General features: G+C 37.3%; 1 protein-coding gene across 1 annotated transcript in view; it reads right to left on the bottom strand.

The window, feature by feature from the left end:
- Positions 1 to 21,658, bottom strand: part of LOC137234633 (uncharacterized) — a 363,521-nt gene that overhangs the window by 183,016 nt on the left and 158,847 nt on the right. The window lies entirely within an intron of this gene.

Here is a 21,658-nt window from a genome sequence, read left to right as displayed (position 1 = left end):
AAATTGGCCGGACGGGACCTACATATTTTATGCCGACTCCGAAAGGCATCTGCAAGGCAGATGAGTTTTCACTGAGAGCTTTTCATGGCAGAAATACACTCGAAGCGCTTGCCAGTCACTGCCGAGGGGCGACCCCACTTAGAAAAATTTTCTTCTAATTGAAAAACCTTATTTCTAAAATTTTGATGTTGCTTTGCCCGGAAGTTGAACCCAGGGCATACGGTGTGATAGGCGGAGCACGCTACCATCACACCACGGTGGCCGTTTATGTATATTATGAGTAATAATAAGAATTGAGCCTTGCGGGACGCCGATGTTCACACTTTGGTAGTCGGACTCATACCCTTTCACTACTTTGCGCTACGTTCTATTCGTTAGGTAGGACCTAAACCAGTTTAGTTCACGGTTTTGAACTCCGTACATATGTAACAACAGATAATAATAATAATAATACAGAAAAATTAGAAAGACTAGCGAAGCATTCCCCAAAATTTGTCAGCTCTCAATTAACTGCATTATGCTCAGAATTTATAGACATATTTGCATTAGAAACATTAGATGATACCCCAGACTACATAAAAAATTACAGATTACCTCAAGCACACAAAGGAGAAATAAGCAAACAAGTAAATAAACTAATCTAAGATGATATAATTGAACCATCTACATCAGAATACAATAGGCCAATTCTATTACATACTACCCAAAAAGTCATTACCAGGTAATACAGAAAAAATATGGAGATTAGTCATTGATTATAGACAGGTAAACAAAAAATTAGCTGCAAATAAATTCCCACTTCCATGAATGGATAACATTTTATAACATTTTGGATCAATTAGGAAGAGCAAAATATTTTTCAGACTCTAGAAATAAAACATTATTTACAGCAGAAGATGGTACATATCGTTTTAAAAGATTACCGTATGGATTGAAAGTAGCCCCTAATGATGACTTTAGAATTCGCAGGCCTTAAACCTTCACAAGCATTTTTATATATGGATGATTTAGTAGTAATAGGGTGTTCAGGAAAACACATGATGGAAAATTTACGAGACGTCTTTTCAACTTTTAGAAAATTTAATTTAAAACTACAACCCGATAAATGCTTATTTTTTAGTCAAGAAGTTACTTATCTAGGACATCAGTGCACAAGCAAAGGAATTCTACCAGATCCAAGTAAATTCGAAATAGTTCAAAATTATCCAACTCCCAAACCATCTGACGAAGTTAAAATATTTGTAGCTTTGTGTAATTATTACCGAAGATTCGTACCAAATTTCGCAGAACACTCAAGAGTTTTCTTACAAAATCTATAAGCGTTTCCTTCGATTGGACAGAAGAATGTCAAAAAGCTTTTGTCTATTTGAAGGAGGCATTAATTGATTCAAATATTTTGCAATATCCAGATTTCAATAAAGAATTTTGTATAACAACGGATGTCAGTGGCTATGCCTGTGGTGCAGTTCTTAGTCAAGAATATGAAGCCAAACAATTAGCAATTGGCTATGCGTCAAGATCATTCACAATCGGTGAAATCAGGGGCGGATTAAAGATTTAAGAGGCCCGGGACTAAAATGAATATGGGGCCCACTTAAGGGGAGCAAAATATGATCATTTTTTTAAATAAATAAAAACTGTTATAATTGTTTTTATAATTTATTCTCGCAAATAATTTTTCTTTGCTACTTATATATTAAAAACTATAACTTATTATACAATTAAAAATATTTTTTCTTGATTTTGCTCTGGCAAAGTCAGTTATCAAATTACTAAACTAAATTAATGTATAACTTTCAATCTACTCCGGTAAACGAACTTAAACATTCCTTTTTTATATCCAGCAATACAAATTGCACATTCGCTTATTAAAAATCGCTATAGCTATAAAAAATAGCCGCGATTCAAAAATCGCCATATCTTTTTTCACTGATAGTTCAAAATCGCCATATCGCCCATCACTAGTACGAACTTCGTCATTTCGTCGTTTTTCGGCGAAAACAAACATTAATAAACGATAGAGTGGCCCGCTCGCCGAACGGCGGCGCTTTCTGAAGCGCCGCAACTATGACGTTTTTCGCGAACTAAAACATGCATCGAGGTTGACCGGCTTCTGCGGTAAACCTCCAAGTGCCATCGATGGTGTTTTTGTGATAATCTAAGCAAGCGGGTTCAGATTACAATGAGTATATGTCATGTCATATACTTACTATAGTCCGAACTCTGAACATGCTTGCTTATATTATCTTATTCTTAACGAGTGCGTGTATTCTTTTCCATATTGCTATTGTATATAAATTTTGAGGTGCAAAATTAAATTATGGGTACGCAAATACGTAATATGGTATTGTGATAAATATTACCATCTCTAAGTGTTTAGTAAGTAAATAATCACGCAAAAACAGAAAAAAAAAACATTGAAGCGAGCCAGACATGTACATGTACGTAAAAAAATCAATAGTCATGTACACACATACATACAAGGCAGCAGAGAGATACTCACAAACGCATCATCAGCCGAAGTAGTACTCACATATACACACGCATATGACTACAAACTACAAATATACAGGTATATATATGGCTGGTAACCAAGCATGACATGCAACAGTTCTCGAAACACCTAGATCTTAGGAGAAGTATACGGACGCGACATCAGAGGGTATAAAAGCAGAGCAAGCTGAGTAGTCAGTAATCAGTTTCCTTTAAACACGCTATCAGTTGCGAAGTGACGTCTAATGGTGAAGTATAATTGTACTAATTCCAAAGCAGTTTAATAAAGACCATTTTGCAATACAGAACATTGGAAAGATTTATTCAACAGTTTAGCGATTCGAACGTTAGCATAAGGTCGCAAATAAGCGGAACTTCCTTAAATTTGTTACAATATTATTAATTCGAGCTCGCGGGGCCCTCCCGATGTTGGGTCATAACATAATTCAAACCATACGTTTATGGCAGACAATTTTTAATTAAAACTGTTCATCGACCTTTAACATTCATTTTCTCGATGAAGAGTTCTTCATCAAAATTAACAAGATATAGATTAGATTTGGAAGAATATGACTTTGAAGTGGAGTACATAACTGGGAAGGGAAATTACGTAGCGGACGCACTATCACGAATCGATATTAAAAATCTCAAAGAAACGTCAGTGGAAGCATGCAAAATACTAATAGTTACAACAAGTTCAGAAACCAGAAAACCAGCAAATAATAATAATAGCAATAGAAATGAAGAAACTAAAAGTCACAATGAGAAGCGCTTAATAAATTTGAAGTTAGAAGACATTTCGAGCTCGTTTTCAATCCTCCAAAATTATATTTCAAAAAAGGAAAGAAAATTTGTAGTACAATAGATACAAGCAACCTAATTGTTGAGAATGAGATTGGCTGAGGACAGTTCTTTACCAGGCTTGCGAAAGAAGCCGGCAGTTTAGGACTTGTAAAAATACATTTGTCCTTAGGAGACGAATTGTTTAAGAATAATTATGCTCGAGTAGACAAATTCAAAGAAATAGGTACCAAATTTTTCAAAAATTTCGCAAATTGCATAAACTCCGGAGGTTATGCAGGTGACAAGTCTAGAAAAAATTAAAGAAATTCTTCAAAAATATCATGACGATCCTGTTTTTGGTGGCCACCCAGGAATAAATCTCATGATAAACAAAATAAAACAAAAATATAGTTGGAAAGATATGATAAATGATTAGATAAAAATCAGCATCTTTTGACATCTCTCCCGATATTTTTGGACGAGTTTTTGCAGTTTCGAGCTAAAGTAAAGAATTACCCCGCAATATCAAGGAAAAGGGCAAAAGTTTGTGGCATTGAGCTTCCCCAAAATGGCTTAATTTGCTCGCTCCATTTTCAGGCCTGCACCTTATTGTGGGAGTGCAGAGAGTAAATTTGATGCCCAACTCCACTCGATCGCTATATTTACCGTCTTTGATGTAAATATTCAGTTTCCCGAATGTTGTAAGATAAAAAATGAAATATAATTTTATGTATGACTTAGCTGTGCTAATAAATTGTTTGTAAAGTTGTGTCATCGTCCCCAACCGCCGTTCCTACAGTTATCTACAAAAATTTCGTACAATACTTTCGCCGTCGCCGCTACAACGTGAAGCTTTCATCTTTAACATGAAGGAAAAGTAAGATAATATATACTATTTGATAAAGTCCCTTCTATATGTTTGCTATTTTTTTTTTTTTTTTTTTTTGTTTGTTTAAGTGACACCGTTGAAGCGAAAGGCCAATACTTGGCACGGAACAGCTGCAGTACACAAACGGATATGCATAATATACCTCGAATAAGCTGTGAAACCCAGGCGCAGTAAGTTCCCCTAGTTTCAGGACCACCATTAGTTTACAAAGAGCGAAAATATGCTATACAAGTATACGCAGAACGGGCCTTATCAGGGCCACCACTAGTCAACAAAGAGAAAAAATTTGCTAAACAATTATACCTACGAAAAACGGTCCTTATCAGGGCCACAAACAGTTTACGAAGAGAAAAATTTGCTAGACAATTATGTTTTACATATTATAGATAGAAGTTTTGTTCTGTGATATAACGACTCAATTTCAAATTTTCAACACACCATTATACATTATTTATATATCATAAACAAAATTAATGTTGCGACCATTGGATATTTTTCAAATCAATTGGTTCTTGCACCATCTCCCAAAATGGAGACATTTCACGTAAACGTTCGACATGTTTGATGCATTTATCGGCAATATAATCAACCTCTTCAATGGTGGTACAACGGCCAATACCAATCCGATAAAAATTTAACAATAAATTACTTTCAATTTAACTACACAATTCATTACGGTAAGTTCCTATACCTTACTGAACTATGTGCCAAACCTCATCAGTTCCAATCGCACGTAGTACGTACAAAGGTTCCAGTGATGCTGAAGTACATGCTGAGGCACCAGACAACGCCACATCTTTTAAGGCCATCAGTAATGATAAATTTAATAAACCACTATACGTTTGCTCTGGATCACCATTACATATACCATGTGATAATATTGAAGTGATGCGATCATATAAATGTTTCGAAAGAAAATCTATAAATTTCTTATCATATTCCTTTTCATTGAGTGCAAGATCACATGCAGCACCAAATCCTATAACAATAATCCGAAGGCGGAAAACAAAAATTTTAGCTCGTTCAAAAGATATTCCCATAAAACCGAAAAATGATCCCGAAGTGCTTCGAAACCGGGGTGGGATCCATAGTATTTTTGCGCATAACACAATTCTGCATTGGCGGCCTTCGGCCGCGCTTATAAAAAATTTACCTGGGTGGGTCCAACACCGGTTTGGAGACTAAAACTATATCCGCACAAAACACTTATGTTCACAATTTTTTTTGTGGGTAAAACAAAATCATCAAAATTACAACAACCACATGCAGAAATAGAAAAAATAACAAAATCATTAGAAGGAGCTTACATATCTGATGGACTAAACCCAGACTTGGCAACCATATATTCTACACAAGCAGCTGTGAAAGCTATGTGCAAGAATTGCTCCAACGACAAGGTAAAAATTATAATGCAAGCCGGAACGTCCACATCAATGAACGATGCAGTTTCCAAATAGTTGTACAGAAATAACGGGCAGCTCAAATTCAATTTTGAGCATAAGGCAACAAAACCAATACCGTGGTAGTTTCCGTGGAAGTTACCGAAATAACAGCTACGGGGGTTATCAAGGTAGAAGATTTAGACCACAGCCCCGATATAACAAGTTCAGACAAAATAATAATAATTTTGGAAATAGAAAAAACTAGTAGTCCTCAAAATAGAAACAAAAATTTCAATCAGACACGAAATAATACTCGCAATAACGTGTGATAATTTTGAGTGAGTAAGACGTGTTTGTGCGGTGCTCTTAAGTTTTTACCGCTTTTTTGCCTAAAAACAACATCTGAATTTCCTCAAATTGGTGCTGCAATTGCATATTTGTATGTTTGTTTTGAGCGGTTTCATCTGATACGTGCGAAATTTTTTACACAATGTCTCTCGAAAAATGCCGAAGAAATCCTCCGCGCAAACCTTCTACCCCGCCAAAAACACCAAACACACCACTTGTAGGCGTAGAAGACAAATTACAACGCAAAATGGATGAGCAGAGAATGGCAAATGTTGATGAGTTGACAGCAGTAATGAAAAAGACAATAGCCGATTCCGAAGACAGGGTGATGCAGAAAATAGGTGAGTTGGCTGCTGAGACAGCAAACCTCAAGCAAATCATCACAACAATGGAAACAAGAGTGAATACCTTAGAAAACTGTTATCGTGAGGTTACAGCTTTGCGCAGTGAAATTTTTGCTGTTCGGAGCCAGCTTAACGAGCTAGAAAGCAGCGCAATCGCTATTGACATTATTATTAATGGTATCCCACTTGATTCCGAAGAGAGTTTGCCTGATATATTCGCCAACATATGCAAAGCTGTGAAACTCACCCCACCACCGTTGCGTGGTGCTTTTAGAATAAGAAAAGCAAAAAGCAAAACACAAAACAACAGCAACAACATGAATGTCATGCCTATTGTTGTAAAGCCGTGCTCTGCGCGCGAACGAAACCAGCTGTTAAGTCTATTGCTGCATTTTGTAAACATAAACAGAGATCGCTTGTGCTGTCGGATGTTAATATACCTGGCTATGGATCTGTTTATGTACATGAGAGTTTGCCAAAGACATGTAACAATAAGATAGTACTGAAGATTTTGAGTGACTCTCATCCTGGATTTCAGGTTTGTCATTTTAACTCTAGAAGTCTGAATCAAACAAAACTTGATTACTTAAATCACGTTTTTAGCTCTGTGTGTATTGATGTCTTGTGTATTACTGAAACTTGGTTTCAGAATGATATGGCTGATTATAATTACCAATTTCTTGATTACTGTATTTTAAGGAATGACAGACAGCAAGACAAGCGCGGTGGTGGTATCCCGATCTATTATAAAAAGGCATTGCAGGGAAGAGTAATTGACAGATCAGATCAACTTGATCCTGTGAAGTTTTTGATGTTTGAGTTCTTCAATAATTCTGAGCGTTGCCTTGTTGTATGTGTATATAATCCGAAAAAGTCATATGATTTGGGTAACTTTTTTAAGAGTTTCGATAAATGTAGTGCAATTTATGAACACATACACTTGTGTGGAGTCTAAATATAGATCTGTGGAATACGATCGGTCAAAACATTTTGTTGATAGCATATAAGGCGTAGGAAGTTGTAAATAAATTTGCTACTCGTTTCGGACCCCATTGCAAACCTAGTTTACTAGATGTATTTTGTAAGGCTGACATGAGCAATGTCTTACATTTTGATCAGCTTTCTCTGGGAGGTGTTAGCGAATATGACTTAATTTTTTTGAGTTATAATGTAGTTTTGCAATCTACGAATACTTTCTCCATTGGCAACCTGAAGCATATTCACTTCCTTGGAATTACAGTTGGTTTAAAGCAGACATAAATAAAAAAGTTGAAAAATTTTCCAATTTGGTTAACTACTTATTTAATAAATATGTCCCACTTAAGAAAATTTGAGTGAACAAAAATAGGCAACCATGGTTCAATCGAGATGTACTTCAGGCAATAAAAGCAAGAAATAAAAGCTATTCACTTTAGAGGAAATCCTCTTGTGAAGAAAACTGGCAGGCTTATAAGAAATTACGAAACAGAGTTCCGAAAATTACTAGGGATGACAAAAGGGGTTATTTTCAAAGCAAATTTGATGTATGCCTACCACCAAAGATTCTCTGGAATAATCTAAAACAACTTGGCATTAAGAATGATTTAAAATCAGAATGCTCGATTGCGCCTGATGTAATGAATGATTTCTTTGCTACCAAGTCACCGAATGAGAGTCAAATATTTCCAGCGACGATTCTTTGTTTTATAGGTGCAGCAAATTTAACTTTTCTAATATCACTGAATCTGAAACAATACAATCCATACTTTCAATAATATCAAATGCAACAGGGGAAGATAAAATAAGTATGAGGTTTATTAAACTTACATTACCATATGTGATTACGCCATTGACGCTTATTTTAAATTTTGCTTTAACATCTCTAAGTTTTCCTGATGCTTGGAAGGTGGCTAATATTATACCTATTCCAAAAAAGGGTAATGCTTCCCAACCATGTGATTTTCGGCTAATAAGTATTGTAACGAATTTACTTGCAAATCCTCTTATTTGCCCTTTTGCTAAGTTCGTATCACTAAACTGTGGAATAAATAACTCCAATCTTTAATAATGGAAAATGGCCTTTATTAAAGTACTTCACAATAACACTTATACTTTTCAACTAGCTGGCTTAATAACCAAACTGATAGCTTAAATGAAACTGACTTTCAAAATAACACTGCTATGGCTCGCTAGATAGCGTCTTAATCGAAACTGCTTGATAGCTCAAATCAAACTGAATTCCAGCGCCTCTACATTTGCTGCATTTTATACTCTCTGACTTCAACGTTCACATCTTCTAGGCGCTTTCAGAATCTACTAGTTGCTATCAGCTATCAAACTTCTCAGCTGTAACTACAATTGCACGATTTTATAGCTTCTCTCATTGCATACTTTCAGGAGTATCTCAGATATATGCATGTGTTTGTGCATTGACTCTCCGCTGCTCGTATACGTACATGGTACATATGTTTAGACTCAATTATTGTTTCGTTTATGTAGATACATAATGATTGAATTATTGATGTGAATTAACGTCACTGCTTATCATCGGCCCAGAGATAGCAGCACGCCTTAGTTTTGCTAATATTCGTAACAATGCCCTCCACCTAAGTCTGATCGTCCCGATCAGACAAATCTCCCGATCTAAACGCCGCTAGCATCTCCAGATGTACCACTCTTCTACTCCGTGATTTCCCAGTGGTTTGTATGCGGTAGATGGTATCCCTGATCTTCTTCACAACTTTCTACGGGCCTTCCCAACTGCACCGAATCTTGGATGGAACACCTTTCCGCCGGGGAGGGTTGTTTAACAGTACCAAATCTCCCTCCAAAAAACCTTCCGAATTTTTGTTCTCATTGTACCTGCGTTTCATCTTACTACTCATTATTCTTGATCGTTCCTTCTCTGTTGTTTGGCCAATGAACTACTTCGTAGAGCTTGCGCTTGACTGATTGGCTTCGCATAATCACTATCGTTCCCACGTTTCACAACAGTAGTGCGCTCTGGCTTGAAACTACCCTCGCATTCTTTCTGGGAAATTCGTTGCTTCGGTTTTGTGCATCCATAAGGTTTTGTCAATGCCAGTGTTTCTCTCGCAGGTACCTTCGGTTTTGATTTGTTTGGCCCATTCTGCTGCCTTTGACTTTTGCGGTTTTTGTCGAATCTCTTTCACCAGCACTCGATTACCTATCAAGACTTCACATATCACTTCTCCCTGGACTTGGTTATACTCGCCAGTGACCGTATGCACCCTGCTCCAGGTAACGGTTTTACTCTCCTGTTGACCAAATCAGATCGGATCAAGGAATGAGATGCGCCCGTGTCTCCAGTCAGTACACGTTCTTTCTCATCCACATTCCCTCTGACGGTAAGACTGCTCGATTTCTACCAAATTTGCGACACAGATATCACAGGACATTCAATAGCTGGGGCAAGTTTTCGTTCTTTACAACTGACACGCTCTCGCTCATCTCCTCCAGCTTTACGTTTACGACCACCCACATTGTTGGAACTATTAGCACCAAGATCGCAATGACGTGCAATGTGACCGGACTTCCCGCATTTGAAGCATTTGATAACTTTTTCACTCCGCTTTTGCGATCCTTTCAGCGCCTCCAATATTGCGTCTACCCACTCTGGCCTTTCTACTTCCACACGGCGTGCTTTGGAAACTGGCTTACACAGAAGCGATGCTGTTTCCTGAATCAGAGCTTGTGACACCGTTTCTGTGAATATTGGAGTTGGGTTTGCGTATGTAGCTCGCTTTGTTTCGGTGTCCCGTATGCCATTTATAAAGCTCTGAATCTTTACCCTTTCGGTGTATTCCACGGGTGCGTCGGCACTCGCCAAATATGCAAGCCTTTCGACATCTGACGCAAACTCCTGCAAAGTCTTATTAGCCTTTTGGTAGCGGTTTTGCAACTCTATTCGGTGTATCTGCTTCCTCTGTTCGCTTCCGTATCGCCTCTCTAGAGCGCTCGTCAATGTTTCGTATTTGTTCCGCTCTCCCTCGGGAATAGTCTGTAGGATTTCAGCAGCAGATCCTTTCAATGCCACAAATAGTGCAGCAACTTTATCTTCAGCACTCCAGTTGTTCACTGCTGCGGTCTTCTCAAGCTGAATCTTAAACACCTGGAAAGGAACAGAACCGTCAAAGGATGGTGTTTTTACCTTTGGATTGCTTGCTGAAACAGCTGGGCGATTTAGTTGTAACTGCTCCATACGACCTTTTAAATCATCTACTTCTGCCTGAAATTGAGCCATTTTTGCATCCTGCACTTCCTGTTTTGATGATACCTGTTCCAAAATTTCTGCCGATATTTCAGATATACGTGCCTCTTGCGCTTCCAATTGAGATGCCATATATGTCTTTTGGTCTTCCAGTTGAGATGACACTTGCGACGTCATTTCTGAAATACGTGCCTCCTGTGATTCCAGTTGGGATCATATGTGTCTTCTGCTCTTCCAGTTGGGATGCCATATATGTTTTCTGTTCTTCGAGCTGTGTTTCCATCTTGGATGTTATCTGTGTCGACATTTCTGACATACGCGTTTCTTGTGCTTCAATCTTCGATGTTATTCGTGTCTCTTGGGATTCCATCTGTGATGAAATATACGTTTTGTGTTCTTCTAGTTGAGATGACATATACGCTTTCTGTTCTTCTAGTTGAGATGACATATATGTTTTCTGTTCTTCTAGTTGAGATGACATTGTCGATGTTTGAGCAGATATTGCAGCCAAAATCATGTTCAAGTCTGTGCTCGTAACTGTCTGCGATGTTTCGTTTTTCTCTTCAATTTTTGTTGTTGTCTCGTCCCCATCAGGATAAAAGACATACTCGTCCACATCAATTCCTTCTGCTTCCATTGCCTCTCGTAGCCGTGCCTGAAGTTCGAGTTTAACGTCGCTTGTATTCAATCCACGGCTCTCCAACTCCTTCTTTAGTTGCTGGATCTTCAATTCACTGAACTTTGCCATGTCCTTGTTGTCCTCTGGAATTTATTCAACGATTCCTCTTCTGACACCAATTGTAACGAATTTACTTGCAAATCCTCTTATTTGCCCTTTTGCTAAGTTCGTATCACTAAACTGTTGAATAAATAACTCCAATATTAAATAATGGAAAAATGGCCTTTATTAAAGTACTTCACAATAACACTTATACTTTTCAACTAGCTGGCTTAATAACCAAACTGATAGCTTAAATGAAACTGACTTTCAAAATAATACTGCTATGGCTTGCTAGATAGCGTCTTAATCGAAACTGCTTGATAGCTCAAATCAAACTGAATTCCAGCGCTTCTACATTTGCTGCCTTTTATACTCTCTGATTTCAACGTTCGCATCTTCTAGGCGCTTCCAGAATATCTAGTTGCCATCAGCTCTCAAACTTCTCAGCTGTAACTACAATTGCACGATTTTATAGCTTCTCTCATTGCATACTTTCAGGAGTATCTCAGATATATGCATGTGTTTGTGAATTGACTCTCCGCTGCTCCTATACGTACATGGTACATATGTGTAGACGCAATTATTGTTTCGTTTATGTAGATACATAATGATTGAATTATTGATGTGAATTCACGTCACTGCTTAGCATCGGCCTAGAGATAGCAGCACCCCTTAGTTTTGCTAATATTCGTAACAATATTCTTCCATGTTTATCAAAAGTTTTGGAAAAGCTCTTATCGAACCAGATTAGGAAATATCTGACTGAAGAAACTCTGCTTTCGGAAAATCAATCAGGTTATCGCATTGGACATAGTTGCTCAACCGCTATGCTCAAGGTTTTAGAAGACATACGACCAAACTTAGACAATGGCGAACTTACAATTTTTACGTTGTTGGAATTTTCTAAGGCATTCGAAAACGGTCTGCCAGAGAATTCTCCTGCATAAGCTAAACAAATATTTTGGATTCAGTAGCGATGCTATAAAGCTATTTGAGAGATATTTGACAAACAGGTACCAACGGGTGATATATGGGGATAGTGGATCCAGGTTATTACCAGTAAAATCTGGGGTACCACAGGGTTCTATTCTTTGTCCAATCTTATTTAGTTTGTACATTAATGACATAGAAAAATGCTGTAGTAATGTATCCATTCATCTCTACGCGGATGATGCTCAGATATACCTTTCTGCCCCTCTTGGCTTAATGGAGGATTTAGTTTGCCGATTAAATGAAGATTTAGAAGCTATATTTCAATGGTCTAAAAAGAACAAGCTACACCTTAATGCAAGGAATTTATGGAAAACGGCTTATTTTATTCGAGAAGATATAAAGCTTAAACTTGTCAAAAGTCTATTAATACCAATAATATCTTACCATGAATTGATATACGGTTGCCTGGATAAAGCTTCCATGAACAAATATCAACTACTGATTAATAATTGTGCCAGATATATCTATCTTAAACAGAAATATGATCATATTTCGAACTTCTCAAAAACTATTCCTGAATACAGTTTATCAGCGTTCTTTGGCCGTCATTTACTAATATTTATAAATAAGATTATCTTTTCTTGTACACCGGAATACCTTTTTGTAAAACTTACTTTCGCACAATCATCCCGTACTTGCAATCTAATTGTACCGCATTTTAAGTATTCAGTGACATCGGGTATGTTTTTCGTTAGGGCTGTGCAGTTGTGGAATACTTTGCCTAATAAAGTTAGAATCAAATCCTAAGCGCTTCAAATTAGCTGTACATCGTACCCTTTGTTCTGGGACATTCTTATGTGTTTTACTTTTTCTTTTTTACTTACCACCATGGAACATATGCTGTATGTATGGTTTCAATGTTACTTCTATTTTTGTTTCTAGCTTTTAAACTTACTTTGTACTAGTAATAAGAATAATAACAGATATGGCACTGTAAAAGACTATGTCTTATATGAGTATTTTTAAACAAATAAATAAATAAATGTACGTATTGCACCCACCAGGAAAACCAGCCAACTCCACTTCAACAGAAATAACAGAAAACTACGTGTACTTAATCTCAACTCTCTTAATAATATGGGAGCAGATATATCCATTATTAAAAAGAACCAAATTGAGAGCAATATCACAATTAATAACTCACAAGTAACTGATTTAAAAGGCATTGGTCAAGGAATAACAAGCACACTATGTACAGTCACAACAGACTTAAAAGGAGACGATCTCTTAACTAAAAACAAAATCCACATAGTAGAAGACAATTTCCCAATTCCATGCGATGGAATTTTAGGACTAGATTTTATAAAGAAATATAATTGCATTTTAGACTATGGTAAAACAGGAGACAGATTAATTCTAAGACCTTATGATTTCCCAGAAAATATAACAATCCATATGACAAATAGACCAACTACCAGTACAATCTCAATACCCGCCAGATCCGAAGTAATTAGGCAAATTAACGTAAATACTAAAAATCAAAATCTTTTTATTCTTCATCGAAGATTGGCTGAAGGTATCTTCATCACAAATACAATTACAAATAAAGATCAAACTTATGTTAGATTCATTAATACCACACATAAAGACGCAATCATTCAAAACTACAATATTCAAACAAAAAATTTATACTGATTGATGGATTTATTTAGTAACAATAGGATTACTTGTAATTACATTGATATTATTTACAAAATTTGGATCTGCTATTTTCTTACAAAATCTATACATTTTCTTTTGAATGATTTAATACTTCGCTCTTGTTTGATGATTCGCTTTATGTATTGAACATTCTAAAACCTTTATAAAATATATTATTATGGGATGATGTTTTGCTATACTTCTGTAATCTTAAGTCTTTAATGTTTCTCAGCCCATATGGTTGCACTTCTCCAACATAGAGGAACTTCACTGCTTTATAGTCTGGCATTTTTCCGGTAGTAGTCTGGTGTACAACATAATTGTATTCAGCTCCAGTCGCACATTCAGCCATTTCAGTGCATCAAGCATCAGCTGTGCGGATGTATATCTACTACATTTTAATATTATTAGACTCTGTTCTGTAGCTTTTGCATTCTATCAATTTGCGAATTACTGCAACATGAATACAGTATAGCTGAACAATACTCGAAATGTGGTTTAACTATTGTGTTATACATTTTTATTGTATTTAGCACAAATAAGTTCTTTCTAATCCTTCTCAAGGAACCAAGTTTTTTTCCAATTTTTTTTTCACGCGTTTTCCATGTGAGGAGAAAACTGAAGACCATTGTCTATTGTTACACCCAGGTATTTAATGCTATTTACTTTCTCAAACAGTTACCCGTTTATTTCGATATTCCCCTCACTGCTCATATTAATTTCCATTGGTATCGTTTTTTGCTCATTTTTGGCAATTTTGCTCACATTTAGCCATGTACTTACTTCGGCAATGTCTTGTGCTAATTTATTCTTACATGCTCTCGGAGTTTCTGTATATTAATGTATCATCGGCATGTAACATGACTTCGCTGCATTTTACCACATTGCCTATATAAAATAAATAAATGTAAGGTGCGATAACCTGCGAAGAGATCTAAGGCCGAGCTTCTCTTCCAATTTACGACGTGCTCTTCTTGCTTTTCCCTACAAATTGGCCGGACGGGACCTACATGTTTTATGCCGACTCCGAACGGCATCTGCAAGGCAGATGAGTTTTCGCTGAGAGCTTTTCATGTCAGAAATACACCCGGAGCGCGTGCCAAACACTGCCGAGGGGTGCCCCGCTTAGAAAAACTTTCTTCTAATTGAAAAACCTTATTTCTAAAATTTTGATGTTGCTTTGCCCGGGGTGTGAACCCAGGGTATACGGTGTGGTAGGTGGAGCACGCTACCAACACACCACGGTGGCCTATATCGTTTATATATATTATGAATAATACTGCGCCAAGAATTCAGCCTTACGGCACTCCTATGTTCACATTTTGGTAGTCGGATTGATACCCTTTCACTACTTTGCGCTGCGTTCTATTCGTTGGGTGGGACCTAAGCCAGTTTAGTTCACGGTTTTGAACTCCTTACATATGTAACTACATATATTAACAAGTAAGGAAGGTTAAGTTCGGGTGTAACCGAACATTACATACTCAGTTGAGAGCTATGGTGACAACATAAGGGAAAATAACCATGTAGGAAAATGAACCGAGGGTAATCCTGGAATGTGTTTGTATGACATGTGTATCAAATGAAAGGTATTAAAGAGTATTTTATGAGGGAGTGGGCCATAGTTCTATAGGTGGACGCCATTTAGGGATATCGCCATAAAGGTGGATCAGGGTTGACTCTAGAATTAGTTTGTACGATATGGGTATCAAATGAAAGGTGTTAATGAGTATTTTAAAAGGGAGTAATCCTTAGTTCCATAGGTGGACGCCGTTTCGAGATATCGCCATAAAGGTGGACCAGGGGTGACCCTAAAAATTGTTTGTACGATATGGGTATCAAATGAAAGGGGTTAATGAACATTTTAAAATGGAGTGGGCCTTAGTTCTATAAGTGGACGCCTTTTCGAGATACCGCCATACAGGTGGACCAGGGGTGACTCTAGAATGCGTTTGTACAATATGGATATCAAACGAAAGGTGTTAATGAGTATTTCAAAAGGGCGTGGGGTTTAGTTCTATAGGTGGACGCCTTTTCGAGATATCGCCCTTAAGGTGGACCAGAGGTGACTCTAGAATGTGTTTGTACGATATGGGTATCAAATTAAGGGTATTAATGAGGGTTTTAAGAGGGAGTGGTGGTAGTTGTATAGGTGGTCGCCTTTTCGAGATATCGGCATAAAGGTGGACCAGGGGTGACTCTAGAATGCGTTTGTACAATATGGGTATCAAACGAAAGGTGTTAATTAGTATTTTAAAAGGGCGTGGGTCTTAGTTCTATAGGTGGACGCCTTTTCGAGATATCGCCATAAAGGTGGACCAGGGATGACTCTAGAATGTGTTTGTATGATATGGGTATCAAACGAAAGGTGTTAATTAGTATTTTAAAAGGGTGTGGGGCTTAGTTCTATAGGTTAACGCCTTTTCGAGATATCGCCATTAAGGTGGACCAGAGGTGACTCTAGAATGCGTTTGTACAATATGGGTATCAAAGGAAAGGTGTTAATGAGTATTCTATAGGTGGACGCCTTTTCGAGATATCGCCATAAAGGTGGACCAGGGGTGACTCTAGAATGTGTTTGTAAGATATGGGTATCAAATTAAAGGTATTAATGAGGGTTTTAAAAGGGAGTGGTGGTAGTTGTATAGGTGGTCGCCTTTTCCAGATATCGGCATAAAGGTGAACCAGGGGTGACTCTAGAATGCGTTTGTACAATATGGGTATCAAACGAAAGGTGCTAATGAGTATTTCAAAAGGGCGTGGGGTTTATTTCTATAGGTGGACGCCTTTTCGAGATATCGCCATTAAGATGGACCAGGGGTGACTCTAGAATGTGTTTGTACGATATGGGTATCAAATTAAGGGTATTAATGAGGGTTTTAAAAGGGAGTGGTGGTAGTTGTATAGGTGGTCGCCTTTTCGAGATATCGGCATAAAGGTGAACCAGGGGTGACTCTAGAATGCGTTTGTAAAATATGGGTATCAAACGAAAGGTGTTAATGAGTATTTTAAAAAGGCGTGGGTCTTAGTTCTATAGGTGAACGCTTTTCGATATATCGCCATAAAGGTGGACCAGGGGTGACTCTTGAATGTGTTTGTACGATATGAGTATCAAATTAAAGGTATTAATGAGGGTTTTAAAAGGGAGTGGTGGTAGTTGTATAGGTGGTCGCCTTTTCGAGATATCGGCATAAAGGTGGACCAGGGGTGACTCTAGAATGCGTTTGTACAATATGGGTATCAAAGGAAAGGTGTTAATGAGTATTTTAAAAGGGCGTGGGGCTTAGTTCTATAGGTGGACGCCTTTTCGAGATATCGGCATAAAGGTGGACCAGGGATGACTCTAGAATGTGTTTGTACGATATGGGTATCAAATTAAAGGTATTAATGAGGGTTTTAATAGGGAGTGGTGGTAGTTGTATAGGTGGTCGCCTTTTTGGGGATAGCGGCATAAAGGTGGACCAGGGGTGACTCTAGAATGCGTTTGTACAATATGGCTATCAAACGAAAGGTGTTAATGAGTATTTTAAAGGGAGTGGGCCTTAGTTCTATAGGTGGACGCCCGTTTCGAGATATCGCCATAAAGGTGGACCAGGGGTGACTCTAGAATGTGTTTGTACAATATGGGTATCAAACGAAAGGTGTTAATGAGTATTTTAAAAGGGCGTGGGGCTTAGTTCTATAGGTTAACGCCTTTTCGAGATATCGCCATAAAGGTGGACCAGGGGTGACTCTAGAATGTGTTTGTACGATATGGGTATCAAATTAAAGGTATTAATGAGGGTTTTAAAAGGGAGTGGTGGTAGTTGTATAGGTGGTCGCCTTTTCGAGATATCGGCATAAAGGTGGACCAGGGGTGACTCTAGAATGCGTTTGTACAATATGGGTATCAAACGAAAGGTGTTAGTAAGTATTTTAAAAGGGAGTGGGCCTTAGTTCTATAGGTGGACGCCTTTTCGAGATATCGCCATAAAGGTGGACCATGGGCGAATCTAGAATGTGTTTGTTCGATATGGGTATCAAATTAAAGGTATTAATGAGGGTTTTAAAAGGGAGTGGTGGTAGTTGTATAGGTGGTCGCCTTTTCGAGATATCTGCATAAGGGTGGACCAGGGGTGACTCTAGAATTTGTTTGTACGATATGGGTATCAAATAAAAGGTGTTAATGAGTATTTTAAAAGGGAGTGATCCTTAGTTCCATAGGTGGACGCCGTTTCGAGATATCGCCATAAAGGTGGACCAGGGGTGACCCTAGAATTTGTTTGTACGATATGGGTATCAAATGAAAGGGGTTAATGAGCATTTTAAAAGGGAGTGGGCCTTAGTTCTATAGGTGGACGCCTTTTCGAGATATCGCCATAAAGGTGGACCAGGGGTGACTCTAGAATGTGTTTGTACGATATCGGTATCAAATTAAAGGTGTTAATGAGGGTTTTAATAGGGAGTGGTGGTAGTTGTTTAGGTGGTCGCCTTTTCGAGATATCGCCATAGAGGTGGACCAGGGGTGACTCTAGACTTTGTTTGTACGATATGGGTATCAAATGAAAGGTGTTAATGAGTCTTTTTAAAAGGGAGTGGGCCTTAGTTCTATAGGTGGTCGACTTTACGAGATATCGCCATAAAGGTGGACCAGGGGTGACTGTAGAATATGTTTGTACGATATGGGTATCAAATGAAAGGTGTTAATGAGTATTTTAAAAGGGCGTGGGGCTTAGTTCTATAGGTGGACGCCTTTTCGATATATCGCCATAAAGGTGGACCAGGGGTGACTCCAGAATGGGTTTGTACGATATGGGCATCAAATTAAAGGTATTAATGAGGCTTTTAAAAGGGAGTGGTGGTAGTTGTATATCTGAAGGCGTTTTCCAGACATCATCTGTTGGATACCGCTAATTTATTTATGTATATAATACCACGAACAGTATTCCTGCCAAGATTTCAAGGGTTTTTTATTTCGCCCTGCAGAAATTTTTCATTTCATTCTACTTAATATGGTAGGTGTCACACCCATTTTACAAAGTTTTTTTCTAAAGTTATATTTTGCATCAATAAACCAAACCAAATACCATGTTTCATCCCTTTTTTTCGTATTTGGTACAGAATTATGGCATTTTTTTCGTTTTTGGTAATTTTCAATATCGAAAAAGTGGTCGTGGTCGGATTTCGGCCATTTTTTATACCAATACAAAGTGAGTTCAGATAAGTACGTGAACTGAGTTTAGTAAAGGTATACCGATTTTTGCTCAAGTTATCGTGTTAACGGCCGAGCGGAAGGACAGACGGTCGACTGTGTATAAAAACTGGGCGTGGCTTCAGCCGATTTCGCCCTTTTTCACAGAAATAAGTTATTGTCCCAGAATCTAAGCCCTACCAAATTTCACAAGTATTGGTAAATTTTTGTTCGACTTATGGCATTAAAAGTATCCTACACAAATTAAATGAAAAAGGGCGGAGCCACGCCCATTTTGAAATTTTCTGTTATTTTTGCATTTTGTTGCACCATAACTGAGTTGAATGTTGACATAATTTACTTATATACTTTAAAGATATCAAATTTTTTGTTAAAATTTGACTTAAAAAAATTTTTTTTTAAGTGGGCGTGGTCGTTCTCCGATTTTGCTAATTTTTATTAAGCATACATATAGTAATAGGAGTAACGTTGCTGCCAAATTTCATCATGATATCTTCAACGACTGCCAATTACAGCTTGCAAAAATTTTAAATTACCTTCTTTTAAAAGTGGGCGGTGCCGCGCCCGTTGTCCAAAATTTTACTAATTTTCTATTCAGCGTCATCAGTTCAACTCACCTACCAAGTTTCATCGCTTTATCCGTCTTTGGTAATGAATTGTCGCACTTTTTCGGTTTTTCGAAATTTTCGATATCGAAAAAGTGGGCGTGGTTATAGTCCGATATTGTTCATTTTAAATAGCGATCTGAGATGAGTGCTCAGGAACCTACATACCAAATTTCATCAAGATGCCTCAAAATTTACTCAAGTTATCGTGTTAACGGTCATACGGACGGACGGACGGACGGACGGACATGGTTCAATCAAATTTTTTTTCGATCCTGATGATTTTGATATATGGAAGTCTATATCTATCTCGTTTCCTTTATACCTGTACAACCAACCGTTATCGACTCAAAGTTAATATACTCTGTGAGCTCTGCTGAACTGAGTATAAAAGGAATTATACAGAAAAGTTAGAAAGACTAGCGAAGCATTCCCCAAAATTTGTCAGCTCTCAATTAACTTCATTATGCTCAGAATTTATAGACATATTTGCATTAGAAACGTTAGATCATAACCCAGTCTACATAAAAAATTACAGATTACCTCAAGCACACAAAGGAGAAATTAGCAAACAAGTAAATAAACTAATCAAGATGACATAATTGAACCATCTACATCAGAATACAATAGGCCAATTCTATTACATAGTACCCAAAAAGTCATTACCAGGTAATACAGAAAAAATATGGAGATTAGTCATTGATTATAGACAGGTAAACAAAAAATTAGCTGCAGATAAATTCCCACTTCCAACAATGGATGACATTTTGGATCAATTAGGAAGAGCAAAATATTTTTCATGTTTGGACCTTATGTCAGGTTTTCACCAAATAGAATTAGACACAGACTCTAGAGATAAAACATTATTTACAGCAGAAGATGGCACATAGCAGAAGATGGTACATTACATAGCAAGCATTTTTATATATGGATGATTTAGTAGTATTAGGGTGTTCAGAAAAACACATGATGAAAAATTTACGAGACGTCTTTTCAACTTTTAGAAAATTTAATTTAAAACTACATCGCGATAAATGCTTATTTTCTAGTCAGGAAGTAACTTGTCTAGGACATCAGTGCACAAGCAAAGGAATTCTACCAGATCCAAGTAAATTCGAAATAGTTCAAAATTATCCAACTCCCAAAACAGCTGACGAAGTTAAAAGATTTGTAGCTTTGTGTAATTATTACCGAAGATTCGTACCAAATTTCGCAGAACATTCAAGAGTTTTAACTAGACTTTGTAAGTATTTCCTTCGATTGGACAGAAGACTGTCAAAAAGTTTTTGTCTATTTGAAGGAGGCATTAATTAATTCAAATATTTTGCAATATCCAGATTTCAATAAAGAATTTTGTATAACAACGGATGCCAGTGACTATGCCTGTGGTGCAGTTCTTACCCAAGAATATGAAGGCAAACAATTAGCAATTGCCTGTGCGTCAAGATCATTCACAAAGGGTGAAATTAATAAAGCAACAATAGAAAAAGAATTAGCAGCAATTCATTGGGTCATAACATAATTCAGACCATACGTTTATCGCAGAAATTTTTTAATTAAAACTGACCATCGACCTTTAACATTCCTTTTCTCGATGAAGAGTTCTTCATCAGAATTAACAAGAGTTAGATTAGATTTGGAAGAATATGACTTTGAAGTGGAGTACATAACTGGAAAGGGAAATTACGTAGCGTACGCACTATCACGAATCGATATTAAAAATCTCAAAGTAATGTCAGTAGAAGAATGCAAAATACTAAAGTTACAACAAGATCAGAAACCAGAAAACCAGCCAATAATAATAATAACAATAGAAATGAAGAAACTAAAAGTCACAATGAGAAGCGCTTAATAAATTTGAAGTTAGAAGACATTTCGAGCTCGTTTTCAATCCTCCAAAATTATATTTCAAAAAGGAAAGAAAATTCGTAGCACAATAGATACAAGTAACCTAATTGTTGAGGATGAGATTGACTTAGGATAGTTCTTTACCAGGCTTACGAAAGAAGCCGGCAGTTTAGGACTTATAAAAATACAGTTGTCCTTAGGAGACGAATT

This window comes from Eurosta solidaginis, chromosome X, assembly GCF_040869045.1.
Source record: "Eurosta solidaginis isolate ZX-2024a chromosome X, ASM4086904v1, whole genome shotgun sequence".
NCBI lineage: Eukaryota > Metazoa > Arthropoda > Insecta > Diptera > Tephritidae > Eurosta > Eurosta solidaginis.
This window is presented reverse-complemented; position numbering and strand designations above follow the sequence as displayed.